Source organism: Oncorhynchus mykiss, chromosome 25 (assembly GCF_057628025.1).
Source record: "Oncorhynchus mykiss isolate SJ-2025 chromosome 25, ASM5762802v1, whole genome shotgun sequence".
NCBI classification, from domain to species: domain Eukaryota; kingdom Metazoa; phylum Chordata; class Actinopteri; order Salmoniformes; family Salmonidae; genus Oncorhynchus; species Oncorhynchus mykiss.
In genome coordinates, this window is record NC_143046.1 from 42,911,922 (window position 1) to 42,926,289 (window position 14,368).

Genomic DNA, 14,368 nt, shown 5'->3' on the forward strand with positions numbered 1-14,368 from the left:
TTTCCTGCGAGCGGGGTATCACTTATTCTCAAGACAGACCCTCCTGCATAAAGGTTCGCTTTTCTGTAATTCCCTGCCGCGCAATCGACGAGACTCGCTAATTCAGAAAACGGCAGAATATATTTGCCCTGGGTTTTAACAGCTCAAAATCAGAGAGGCGGTGCGAGAACAAGAACACGGTAAACAACAGTCGTCTTCTAAGTGGGCTATGTGTCAGATCAAGAGAAGTTTGCTGTGGGGATTTAGACATCATTCTCAAATCATCCAAAATGCATGAGTTTTTTTACTTTAATTTCTGTTGAAGCATTATATTTAGTGTGTCGAGGGGAAGCGTTTGGACACAGTTGGGGATGTTAAGAGATTCTCAGAAGCCAGGGCCTCATCTTTGAGCTATGAGCTTCCGGCATTAGAGCTGAGGTCTGGCCGGCTGTGGTGGAACGTCGGGTCCAATAGGACATTGTTAATGGAGCGCTGGAAGGTCACCGGGGAGCATGTTTCCCATTTTAGTCATTTTGCTTCTTTGTGTCTGTGATCCTCCGTCTTGAACTCAGTCTACCCAGCCTAGCTCCCAAGCCTTGGTCATTACAAATGATGAATTGGGCTACAGTTAAGCGAGAACTAGGACAAATTGATCAAAGTTGTCAGGGGCCCTGTGTGATGTCTAGGTCTCTGAGAAGAATGAAACTGAAGCAAGCGCTGTCTAAAAGTTTTCCAGGAGCCAAGGTGCAGTAGATAAATGTTTACCTGCCCGGACTTAACACGTTGCATTCATGTCGAGGTCCTGGTTCGCCTAGATACGGAAAAACATGAACAAAGTGGGAGCCGGTGCTGTTCTCAGTGTCATAGCTGTTAGATACAGATTGGCAATCTTGTTTATACAGGGCAAAGCAGGTGAAATGCATGTCCCGCTTTAAACCAATTAGCAAGGCTATCAAAGTGTAGCCGAGCCAATTTGAAGATAAGCACTAGCTACTTGGACTTTGCTTTGTTCTGTTTCAAGATGGTCTAATTAAGCTTGATTTAATCTAGGTGGCTTTTAAACAAAGCACATAGAAAGAGAGATCATACACTTTGGTTTTCAAAGTAGCCCTTGGGAAGGGCCTTAGGAAGAGGGAATGAGACGAGCAAATCAAGAAAAGAAATTAGCGCAAATAAAGCGTTTGTGGCTAATTAACATAAGATGCGTTTCTATTCTTGGGTACATCTTTTTTTTTGTAAATCATTTATCATTGGGAGGTTGTGTTGCTTGGATAAGGCAACAAAAATAATACTGTGCGTCTAGCTTCTCTATGGTAATAGTGGAATATGTGGCATTTCCTCAAATGAATTATGTCCCAGTGTCAACTTCTTCGATTCCTAAATTAAATTTGCCCGACAACGCCACGCCGCAATGGAAAAACAAAAGATTGATCAACGCTCACTGAAAGTGCTGCTGAAAGTCCATCCTCAGACTCTGGCTGGCACAAACGTTTCTTCTCTGCCATGATGCCCAGAAGCGAAATAAGAAGCCCCGGCCTTTCTCGCCGTAAACATTACCCACAAGTTAGTTCAGCCATGTATGCAAACGATGGATGGCATAGTAACCTTAATGATCCCAATTTAAAATAGTGTCTGTTCTGGACCACAATGATGAACAGAGGGCCCACTGACTCATTAGTATGGGGGTAAAGATAGATGACCCAGATATAGGACCAAATGCTTCGTCTTCTCTGAATCCTTCCATCTGAGCCATGTGGTGTACCATGCTGTACGCATGGCAATGCACTGCACACACTGTGCTAATACGTGTAGAGACAGAGACAGTGGCCTATCCCAAAACTCCCTCTCCTCTTCCCCTCCTGTGGTAGCACAGTGGGGCCATGGATGTACTAAGCCGTTTGGCGGTTGGAATGTTTTCCAAAGGCAGACCCGGTGTCATCGACGGAACAATGATGGAGCGGCCCAGTATTGACCGGCTCCACACTAAATCTTGGTAAAGAGCACTTAGCTCCCCTGCGTAAGCCACAGAAATAATATGTTTCAATGGTCATCAGTGGAGGCTTTCATCCACAGCCGTCCTCTGCCTGCATTAGCCGCTGAAGTGACTCTGGTTATGTCTTAAATGGCAACCTATTCCTTACATAGTGCACTACTTTTAGTGCACTACTTAAAAAGGGCATATATGGCTATAATCAAAATAAATTAATTATATAGGCAATAGGGTGCCGTTTGGGACATACACTCTGTGCTTTAGGGATTCCCCCCACCCCGTCCGAAGCCATTCAGTTGGAGACAGGGGAGACGTGACGTGACAGGCCCTGGGTCTAATGCACTGTTTAATAGTTCCATCTACCTTATGTGTCTTGATCAGGGGAGAGTCTCCCATTGGAGTGATGTAAGGCGGTTGTTAAAACGCTGCCTGTGTAGAGGGAGAGGGCGTTCTGGTGTTTACACAGTGGACAATTCTATTCACACAACTGTGTGTGTGTTAGTGTGCATGTGTCTTTGTGCCTATGTTGGGTGTGTGTGTGCTTGCGTGGTGTGCATATGTGCATGCTATGTGTGTGTGTGCGCTCCAGCACAGACTGGTGTCAGCCATGCAGTGTGACCTATAGCGGTGGCTGCTCTGGGCCAGTTCAGAGGATGAACTAGAGAGCCAGACAGACCCCTCTAATAGCTACAGTGGCTTGCAAAATAATTAAATATTTTTTATTATGAGAAAAATAAAAAATATTCACACACCCCCAAAGTCAATACTTTGTAGAACCACCTTTTGCAGCAATTGCAGCTGCAAGTCTCTTGGGGTATGTCTCTATATGCTTAGCACATCCAGCCACTGGGATTTTTTCCCATTCTTCAAGGCAAAGCTGCTCCAGCTCCTTCAAGTTGGATGGGTTCTGCTGGTGTACAGCAATCTTTACGTCATACCACAGATTCTCAATTGGATTGAGGTCTGGGCTTTGACTAGGCCACTGCAATACATTTAAATGTTTCCCCTTAAACCACTCGAGTGTAGCTTTAGCAGTATGCTTCGGGTCATTGTCCTGCTGGAAGGTAAACCTCCGTCCCAGTCTCAAATCTCTGGAAGACTGAAACAGGTTTCCCTCAAGAATTTCCCTGTATTTCCCTGCATCCTTCAATTCTGACCAGTTTCCAGTCCCTGCTGATGAAAAACAGTGTTCTTGGGGTGATGTGAGGTGTTGGGTTTGCGCCAGACATAGCGTTTTCCTTGATGGCCAAAAAGCTACATCTGACCAGAGTACCTTCTTCCATGTGTTTTGGGAGTCTCCCACATACCTTTTGGCGAACACCAAACGTGTTTGCTTATTTTGTTCTTTAAGCAATGGCTTTTTGTTGGCCACTCTTCTGTAAAGCCCAGCTCTGTGGAGTGTACGGCTTAAAGTGGTCCTATGGACAGATACTCCAAACTCCGCTCTGGAGCTTTGCAGATTCTTCAGGGTTATCTTTTGTCTCTTTGTTGCCTCTCTGATTACTGCCCTCCTTGCCTGGTCTGTGAGTTTTGTTGGGCGGCACTCTCTTGGCAGGTTTGTTGTGGTCCCATAGTCTTTCAATTTTTTAATAACGGATTTAATGGTTCCGTAGGATGTTCAAAGTTTCTGATATTTTTTGATAACCCAACCCTAATCTGTACTTCTCCACAACTTTGTCCCTGACCTGTTTGGAGAGCTCCTTGGTCTTCATGGTGCCGCTTGCTTAGTGGTGTTGCAGACTCTGTGGCCTTTCAGAACAGGTGTAGATATACTGAGATCATGTGACACTTATATTCCACACAGGTGGACTTTATTCAACTTATTATGTGACTTCTGAAGGTAATTGGTTGCACTAGATCTTATTTAGGGGCTTCATAGCAAAGGGGGTGAATACATATGCACGCAACACTTCTCAGTTTTTTTTATTTAGAATTTTCTTGAAAGAAATTACTTTTTTTCATTTCACTTCACCAATTTGGACTATTTTGTGTATGTCCATTACATGAAATCCAAATAAAAATCCATTTAAATTACAGGTTGTAATGCAACAAAATAGGAAAAGCGCCAAGGGGGATGAATACTTTTGCAAGGCACTGTAACACATCATCAAAAACCTCCACAGTGTAGCTCTATACTACTTAATTTACTGTCAGTATACTTCTATTAAATACAAATATAAGATTTTACTGTGTACCAAAACACATCTTCAGGTAACATAAATACAATAATTTGTATGTGGATGCAAGACAAAAATAAAATGCAGATCTGTTAACTTCCTCTGAATCCCAAATGGCAACATATTCCCCACCTATGGTAAACCACCACCTTTGGTAAAAAATTAAATAATAATTATAACACCACTTAAGGAATATGGTGCCTATTGAGAAGCAGACTTTCATCCTCTTCCCATCCTCCGAAGAGAAACGGACGCACTTTGGTTTCAATCTGTATTCGTCGCCATGCTTTCCTTCTTAAGCACCAAAGGGATGGCATTCTTATCATTATGCAGCAGTGTCAACACAGGCTGTTCATAAATTCAATTTGCTATCTGTCATCTCCCTCCATGTTGGGGGGGAAGAAATACAGAGGGATCGATGGAGAACTACATTTCTGATGGCTCGCATACAGTCGCCGACAGCTCTGGAGGGAAGGGACCAAAACTGACAAAAACAAGCAGAATTAAAGCAGAGAGTTTCTGTCTGGTCTGAGTCGCGGTACATAATACAAATAGGGTGCGAAATGGCACCCTATTCCCTATTTAGTGCACTACTTTTGAACCAGGGCCCATATTCTGCAATAAATAACACGATTTATATTGGTAGCTGTTGCAGCGGCAAACATCACTAATTCTAATTCAACATGTATCAATAATAATTATATGTCATACAGTAATATGAGGATAATAACATTAGGTTAGTGTTTATGTCATCATTACCAGCAACAGCGTGGTGTTAGCGAACACACCGGTAATCTCCTAGTTAAACCGATAAGAGTGTGTAAAGACAAATAAGGGAACTACATCAGTAGGAAAACGTGCATTGTGTGGTTTTTTTGCGTCGTCTGTGTGTCTGTCTCTGTTTGCGTGTTTATGTATTGCTTGTGTGTCTCTGACAGTATTTGTGTGTGTGTGTGTATTTATGATTTGCCTCTGTTCGTCTGTCTCTCTGTCAGTGTTTGTGTATTACCTGTGTGTGTATTGTGTGCGTGCGTGTCTGTATCTGTGTCGCTGCCGTCTCCAGCCTCCCCTGCTCCAGCTTTCCCAGTGACAGATCCCCTACTCTCATTTGCACTGTAATGAGCTCTAATAAGTGCTTGCAGCCCTGTGCTTGATGTGCTGAGACCACTCTGAAGGGAGAATGATGCTGCTCCTACTGGAGATGCGCTCCCTATCACCCTTGCCATTCACTCTCTCTCTATCTCTCTCATTCGCACTCTCCCTTGCTTTTCTCCCACTTTCTTTTCCTCTCTCTCCCCTTTCTCTCTCTTGATGGAAAACAAGAAGTAGAAGAAGTTTTCTTTTCTTCCCGGGAATTGTTTTTAAACACATTTTAGCTCATCTGAAGGGCTGCAGAGTCATCTGTGCAATTAACCTGGTGCATTAGCTGTGAACAAAGCTTTTGTGTGGAGGGAGGGAAGCTTGCACTATGGCCAGGTGTATGGCCAGGTGTACAGGCGGTGCCTCTCTCTCTTTCTCCCCCCCCCCCCCCCAGTCAGCCAGCCAGATAGAGCCAAACAGTCAGACATCACTGCCATGGAGGGAGGGCTGGGAGGACAGACACAAGCCACACCCCTCTCTCTCCTCTCGCCTAGCTTTCAACCACACATACACAGATGACTGATTCACGCTATAGAGCCAAACTGAGCAACACCGAAACGTAAGCTGAAAGGTTTGTTTATCCCTCAAATAAGACCATAGCAGACATCTGAGTGCTCCCTCTTCTATTTCTTTTCGTGGGATAGTCAGGTGAAGTATCCTGGGGTAAGATTACATTTTAGCTTCCTGTTCTGTGTCTTTTTGTACTACGTTTGAGCAGAAAATATAGGACCCTCTCCAGTGGAGGGGTGGTGGGGGGGCTCTTCTGCCTAATGAGGAAGATGGATACACAAGCAGATTATTCTTGACTGTTTGACTGTAACAGCTTGATGTGCAAACCCACTCATGTCCTCCGTAATAGAATTATGGATGCTCCTACATCCCCCCTGTTCCGATGGGAATAGGAGTGCAAGGCTGGCAAGCCCCAGGATGGCGCCAAAGGGTCGGGCGCCCGGGGAGGAGGGTAGGGGAGGGTGGAGTGGAGTGGGTCAGGACAAAGACCAGGGAGGCACAAAATGAGGATGAGGGCCCCAGTGAGGTCTCTACTGGTTTTGACACAAGATGAAGAGGGTGGTGTGCTACAAAGATGAAAGTAAGACCCCGTTCGCTCCCATCACTCTGTTTTGGCCCACAGAACCAGTGAGAGAAGGATGAGAAAGAGACAGTGGTGGCGAGAGAAAGAGATGAAAGTGGATTAGCCACCGTGGCGATTTGCGTTTGTGGCATGGAGACGAAAGCCCCAGTGATGCCCTGAATAGCTGGATGCATGAATAAGTGAATAAACAAAAACAAAAGTAAACCCTCTCCATCTGGATTAGTAGGCGGTAGCAGCAGCGAGGCCACATGTGAGGCTGGGGTGGGAGAGAAAGAGTAAAGCTACATGTAACAAAGGAGACAGCACCACTACTACTTCTACTACTACTACCACCTCTAACTCTCTTTACATGGAGTAATATTCTATAGGGAAAAATATAGAAAATGTTTTAAAACATTTTTGCATTTCCTTTTGGGCAAGGCCAGCTGGTGCCTGCCTGTTTCAGTCTGTTTTTCTGTTTGGTGCCTAATGAACATGACCCAGCATGCTAGTCCACAGGGGTAGCTCCAGCCTAGACAAGGCAGCCAGCCTGACTGGCTAATTGACAGAGGTAGAGTTGACACACTTTAGGAGGACCACATGGAGTCACCATGTCACTGAGCCAAGTAAGGCCGTACAGAGGCAAGGGCTACATACAGTAGTTGAGTAGTCCTAATGGATCAGTGGGTTAGAGTATTATGCTGGCCAAACCAGGGCTGTGGGTTATATTCCTGCATAGGCAACTTTAACTGGATATATGTGTCTCTGCCAATGTCAGCAGTTCTGTTCAGTAAGCTGCTTTGAATAAAGATGAACGCTATATGACCATATTATAAGCACTGGCATAATCAACTTCATTTTTTTGGTATTATTCTTTTATTTTTTTAGGAACTCAGTCTTACTCAGTCTTACACCAGGTGCAATTTGGAAATTTGATTGCCTCAGCAGTTTTTCTCTTATGTAAGTCAATGACATTCATTCAATTAGCCATGTCAACATTTTTTTTATGGATCGGTAGTTAGTCTAGCCAGCTATCTAAACTTGTAGTAATCATGAATACCGACCAGGCACGCACGGCACGTGCCCAGGGGCCCTGACATCCAGGGGTCACCCATTGATTTTGTTAGTCATTCTCACTCGAATATGAGTGATGGCAAATGTGTAGAATTGCAGAAAATTAGCGTTCAAACAGCAAAGATGTCGCTCCACCTTTCCCATGGCAAAATGGGTAGAATTGAGTGGCATTTGCTATAAAACTGCAAATTTTTTCTCTTTGCCCCATTACAAAATTAGAATAATTGCATGAAATTGCTAATTTTTTGCTCCAGCCCATGGATTGTTTTGAATTGCAGAAAATGTATTTGATTTATTTTACCATAGTATAGTATGGTAATAGTTACAGAGGAGAGGAGATGAATGAGCCAATTGGAAGCCAATTAATGAATGAGCCAATTAAGACTTGTTTTAAAACCGCAACATTTTCTCTACACCTGATTGCAAAATGTGTAGGATTGCAGGAAATGTCTCTTCGTCATTAAGAGTTGGCCAACCAAATCTCACTTAGGGTCCGCAAAAGGCTAGGGCATATTATACCATTATAGTTCCTGCATCCACTAGCTCACAGTAGACGAGGACGACAGTGTGAGCAGTGCTAAGAGGTCCAGTGGTCTAGGGGAGTTTGCGAGACAGGGTGACTCTCAATCATACAAATTAAATCTGTACAACTTCCATACCAGTCTGCCATCCATCCAGAACACATCTCCCTGTCCTCAGTCTCTCTCAAAGTGGCACACTTAACATTCTCTGCCTTCCATTTCGCCCAGATGAGGTATCATCTTCTCCGACTCCCAATCCCGTTTTTTTGCAGCCAGCCGTCTTGGTGGCGAGTAAACAGATTTGACAATGCAATTTGGATGGGCTTTGTAGTGAGTATAATTATGTTTGATTGACTGTAAAGTGACTCCAGACGTCCAGATCGTGAAGTCTCTTGAATTGATCTGGGAGACGTCGGGCAGACCACCCATGACTGCATGAGGAAATGTAAGGATTGAATGAGATTCAACTTAATGAAATTGAACCTTTTTTTCTTCCTAAGGGAGGCGGCTTCATACGTTTAGGCAAGGAAGGAGGATTGGAGGGAAAATGTCACCAATGAGGAATCATAGACACACACACAGATGTATTGTATCTTCTCATTTAGATCTGCCTTCCTGACCTGAGGGAAAAGCAGACCAAATGATGTCAAACAGATTTAAAGTGGTTAGACACTTCAAGTACCACTCCTAGTTAGGCCTCTCTCTCCACACATAGACCACTTTTTATTTTATTTTTTATGTAAAAATACTATTTGATACAACAGACGCCGACATAAAAAACTGGGGAAACAATAATTGTTTCCTGGGGTAACAATAATTGCAGATGAAATAATGATCGTTGGATAATCGAAGGGTTTCCAAGATCTTCACAACGTGGATGGCACATTGTCCGAAAAATTATTTTGATAAAAATGCATCGAAAACAATGTCTGGGTAGGAAATGGACAAGCGCAGAGTTTCCCAAACTCAGTCCTCGGGACCCTAAGGGATGCACCTTTAGATTTTTGCCCTAGCATTACTCAACTGATTCAAATAATCATCAAGCGTTCATCATTTGAATCAGTTATGTGGTGTTAAGGCAACAAAAAAAATTAACACGAAGCCCTGGGGTCCAGAGTTTGGGAAACGCTGGACAAGGGACTGGCTTATTGTATCACCTTAAAAGACAGAAATACAGACAGATGGTGTGCATCCCAATTACACTCTATTCCCTATATAGAGAATAGGGTGCCATTTGGGACACAGAAACAGTCTCACACACACACACACACACACACACACACACACACAAACACACACACAGTGCATCAGTGCCTTGGGGCACAGTCAGATCCTCCAAGATGATACGAACGCAATCTAATATGGCGTTATTTATTAGAGTTGATGGACTACAGCAGATAAACCCGATGAAGCCCAATGCCCTTGTTGCACCTTCCAAGGTAATGACAAAAATCTCAAATTCACAATGGCTACAACCTAAATGGAACTCTACTCCCCTACTCCATATACAGCACAATTTTTTACCAGAGCCCTATGGGGGAATAGGCTGCCATTTGGGATGCAGTCAATGCCGTCCACCACGTGCAGGAGGAATTTTCCCGAGCGCTCATTTGGTTTGCTTCCTACCAGCGCCTATGCCCCGGATCCCTGCGGCATTGAAATGTAACGTAGCATTATTTAAAAGAGGATGCTGCCATGCTGACAGCTGGCGTAAATAACACGTGCAAAAGTGACAGGTCAGCAGTGGCCGTCGTATGCAGATGTGGTGTTCGAGGATCCTTTCTACACACGTCGCCAATGAGGAATAACACACGTACACACACCACCGAGACATGCACACACACACAGACACACAAGCCATCAAGATAAACTGAAAAGAAAATTAGCTCATGGAATAAACATGCAGAAGCGGGAATGTCAGGGCACGACACCAAACATCCTAATCATGTCGATGAATCTGTCCTTACTCACCAGCGTCTGTATCAAACATGAAGATCAATATTATCCCACTAATACTAGACTAATTTAAAAGCTAAGCTAAAGGAATACTATGATGTCTGTTCCAATATGCACACTAGCCTACTGCTTACAGTAGTGTGAGTCAATGCATTGGGTACGCAATTCTGAGTGGAATTTTATTGGAGCAAAACCACAGTCTCTGCAAAAACACTCCTTTTCCCCATAGGTCTCATCTTCCAGCTGTAATATATACTATATCTCTAAGATCATCCTGTGACAATGTTGTCCCCTGCCCTTTTATACAGAGAAGAACATTATGGGGACATTGTGCGACCACGAGGACACAACCTTTTCTCAGCGTCAGCCTCCTGTCATCGCCTCTCTATAATCACCTGCCTGACAAAGTCCCCACACAGGTAAACACACACGCACACGCACGCACACACGCACAGGCGCACACACACACCTCCCCCACACACACAGGCACGCTCTCTCCGGCCCATACGTGTGCTGGCTGTCACTGTCAAACACCACCATCAATCTCCGTCCCCTTCATACTGCCCCTGTCACCCCAGTTACCGTCGGCCCCAGGCAACGGCAAAAACATCTCAGGCTCCCCCGAGACTGGCATGCATTGCGCACACATTTCTGATGGAGATCGGCATATATGCACAATCTGCATTTAAGATGCCACAAGCCTGACCTTGTTAGCTAGGTATAGAGATTGAGATTGACATGGTTGAGGTATACTACTGTATTGTAAAATGTGGATAAACAGGATCTATACATTGATAAAAATGCCTACCAAAGCCACTGGTGGTTCTTTGCTGTCTTTTCCATACCCTTCTATTGTAATACCCGCTTGCTGTAGCGTGTACTTTGTGTGAAAAGCGTGACACCCACTAGTTTTTTTCCCTTCGTTTTTCAAGGAGATATGTAGTCTCTTCAAGTTGCAAAGCCGACAGGGAGAATACATGAATAGGTGTTAGAGGCCATCATTGTCAATGTTGTTCTCTCTCTGAAAGCCATAAGGCATGCCAACCTTATTCTAATAGGCCTGGTGAACTGGGCAAGAGTAGTAGATCATCAGCCAAATGGATGCTTTTTAAACGGTTGCACTCAGTCACTCTTGAAGAGTGCCTTTTAATAATAAAAGGCGCAAGACAAATGAAAAGCTAATTATATAATCGGCTTTATGGATAACCTGTGAAAAGACCTCCTTATTTTCACACTTATTTAGTCCATGACAATATGTTAAGGTTGTGTCCGCACCAGTTAGAGAGATTAGGAAGGTTGCTGGCTTGTTTTTAGTAATCGTCTCAGAGCAATTTTAATGAAATGGTGTGCTTTTATTTCAAGGCGAGCAGTCGTTCATCTTATTTTGAACTCTGAATCAGAGTGGTTTGATTCGACATAACTTGAGTTTTCACACAGTAAACATTGATGTCAGTGAATAGCCTACACCAACTTAGCTAAAGGCCAAAGCCCCCGTCTCGATTGTTGATAATATTCCCCCATAGCAGAGAATTGTATGAAACTGAATTCTGTCAGTGCCTGCAAGCTGCTGGAAAAATGGATTGGAGTGGATCTGCAGATTTTAATTCGCACTGTGAAGAATGATCACATGCAGGTAAAAGTGAATTAGGAAAAAAGCATCTGTGAGCCTCCAACTATATGAGTACTTTATAAGATTGCTGGAATAGTTTGGGAACTATTGGTTTTGTAATTTACAAATATTCCATAAAGAATACAAGTATTACAACAGGTAAACGGGTTAACAATTACTGTGCGTTAGGAAGCTAGGCACAAATGGGTCTATGTAATACAGGACACAATGCACAGCCATTGTTATCGTAGCAAGTTGCAACGACAGCTTTTCAGCTCAGAATCTTAAATTCAATAATTCACCTCATACGTCTTCAAAATGATGTACTGTTTATCTATTTACCAACAATAAAGCCCCTTATGCCCCTTGTCATAATACTATACAGGCTCTAAAAAACCAAACCAAACCAAACAGGTGAACGAAAACATCAAATGAACTTAGTAATTATTTTAATGAATCATTTTTAATGATAGAGTGTGTTGTGATTCATGTGAAATGCATTTTAAATACACTTGACTTTGTATTTACCGTGTTGTTCTAACTTACCTGGATTATTACTATAAGAAATGTTCAAAGGACTTTTAACTTGTTGTTGAATTGTTCCAATGTGTCCCCTATGCCATGTCACATTGTGCTCAAATCAGCGTAATACTTGCTTTCAGGCCCCATTCAGACCTAAGTGGATTTGACTGTAGGGACGCTGTCCACGTGCGGGCAGCGACACTGACTGAGACCTGGGCACTGACCCTGTCTGATGCCAGCCGGTCATGGGTGGCACACCAGTGCCCACTTGTCCACCCCCCTACTCCGTCTGATGGCTGAAACATCAATGACGTCAACTTGTAAACTAAGGATGTTTTCCCCCATTAGAATGTCAAATCCAGTCTTTCCTATAGTTATCCCTCCCTCCCTCTCCCGGCTGTCGACACACTCTCTGTGACATTGTTTCATATCTGCAAGCATAATAAATACCCTGTTGGGATGAAATATCTCATTAGAGACGGAAGGATTAGGGTGGATTTAGGCGGTATTTTACAGCAGCGTTGGCTCGCCTGTTCACTTGTAGCCGAGGTAAAGCAATTTGGGTTAATACTGAACATCTGGTCAGTCCAAGAGAATATGGTAATCCACTTAGGGGAAATTAAAACAAATGGAGAGAAGTACGTAATGATTTCATAAGCAATTTCCCATATTAGTATTTCCAATACTTCACAACGAAAACTGATTTAGCCCGACCCTTGTCAAGGGCATCAATAACAGGCGTTCAAGCAAGTACTTGCTGACTGAAAAGAGTACATTCTCAAGTTTCACTCCTGGGCAATGGAGGGGACTTTTTTGTGTGCCATTTCCTAAAAGCATTTGTCCATCAGCCCCTCCCCCCCACCCACCCGACCACCACCACCCAACGCCATCCTCTTAAAGCTAAATGAATTAAATTCTCATTAAATATGCATTTCATTGTTAATCATTTGCATGTGAAGCGGATTAGTTATCAATTTGCTAAATGACTTAAAATCTATCTCTTTACCAAAATAGCCCCTTGAAATTGCATTAAACACCATAGTATGATCCATCAAACAGACCTCACACGTTGGAATGAATTAATGCATGAAACCGTAAAAAAGTCACATTTAAATGCACAGGTAACTAACAAAATAAAGGAAACACTTGAGTAAATGAGGAATACAACATCTATTGAAAGCAGGTGCATGCACACAGCTGTTGTTCAGTTAATTAAGCCATTAACATTATATTATGCTTAGGGTCATGTATAAAAATGCCCAGTTTCCCAATATTCTGGCTACCATGGCTAGAATAAGATATCTCATTGTCTTTGAAAGAGGGGTCTCAAAAGAGCATAGGGTATGTGTGTGTGTCTCATTCACTAGATCTCAACCCGACTGAACACTTACGGGAGATTCTGGAGCAGAGCATGAGACGGCGTTTTCCATCACCACCAACAAAACACTAAATTACGGAATTTCTCATAAAAAAAAATAGTGCATCCCTCCAATAACGTTCCAGACACTTGTCGAATCTAGGAGCATTGAAGCTGTTCTGGCGGCTCAGGTTAGCCCAACATCCTATTAAGACACTATATGTTGGTGTTTCCTTTATTTTGGTTGTTACCTGTATGTCATTCCAGGAAAATATTGGACATACGTTTTGTCCCAGCTGGCTGTGAAAAGATATTTGGATACACCGAAGGTGATGATAGTGTACATTTGTTATAAATGTATTATATTGAAGCAAGCATTGTAACCAGAGATACATATATTCTGGGATAGGGGAGCCTAGTTTTGAAGGGGGGCTGAACTTCCAGATTCAGCCTCAGTTTCATTTCTCCTCATTAGGAAATGTGACTGTGAACAAGATTTGGGTCTTGAAGGCGTGCTTTGATATGGATGTCTCTTGTGTCTGGAAGTAGTCTAGACTAGCTAGCAAGCTAGCCAACTTCTTTCACCAATTAGCTTCAGCCGGCCAGTGTGCGACTGTGGCAAAGTTAGTTTAACTTTGGATAACCAGCCTCTAGGCGCTAGTCAGGGACCATCATTAAATTAGACGATGAAAATGGGACAGTGGTCTCATTAAAAGCTAATTTAATTTCTACAATTTATAGTTGGATAGAGGTTAAGTCATTGAAATTTGGAGCTACTGATATTTAAAAAATATTGTCTCATGTACATTTACTGATGGTCCATAACTAGCCCTATAGGGATTTTGAATGTCAAACCAAATTGACCATGGGAATTCTGATTGGTTCACGTGCAGCTGCGCCCCAAATTGATTACTTGGGTGCTGAAGGTTATGGGCAACTCATGGAAAACTGTTACGTTACCCTTCATTCCA

General features: G+C 43.1%; 1 protein-coding gene across 26 annotated transcripts in view; it reads right to left on the minus strand.

Moving 5' to 3' along the window:
• Positions 1-14,368, minus strand: part of LOC110505192 (protein diaphanous homolog 2) — a 650,263-nt gene that overhangs the window by 67,886 nt on the left and 568,009 nt on the right. The window lies entirely within an intron of this gene.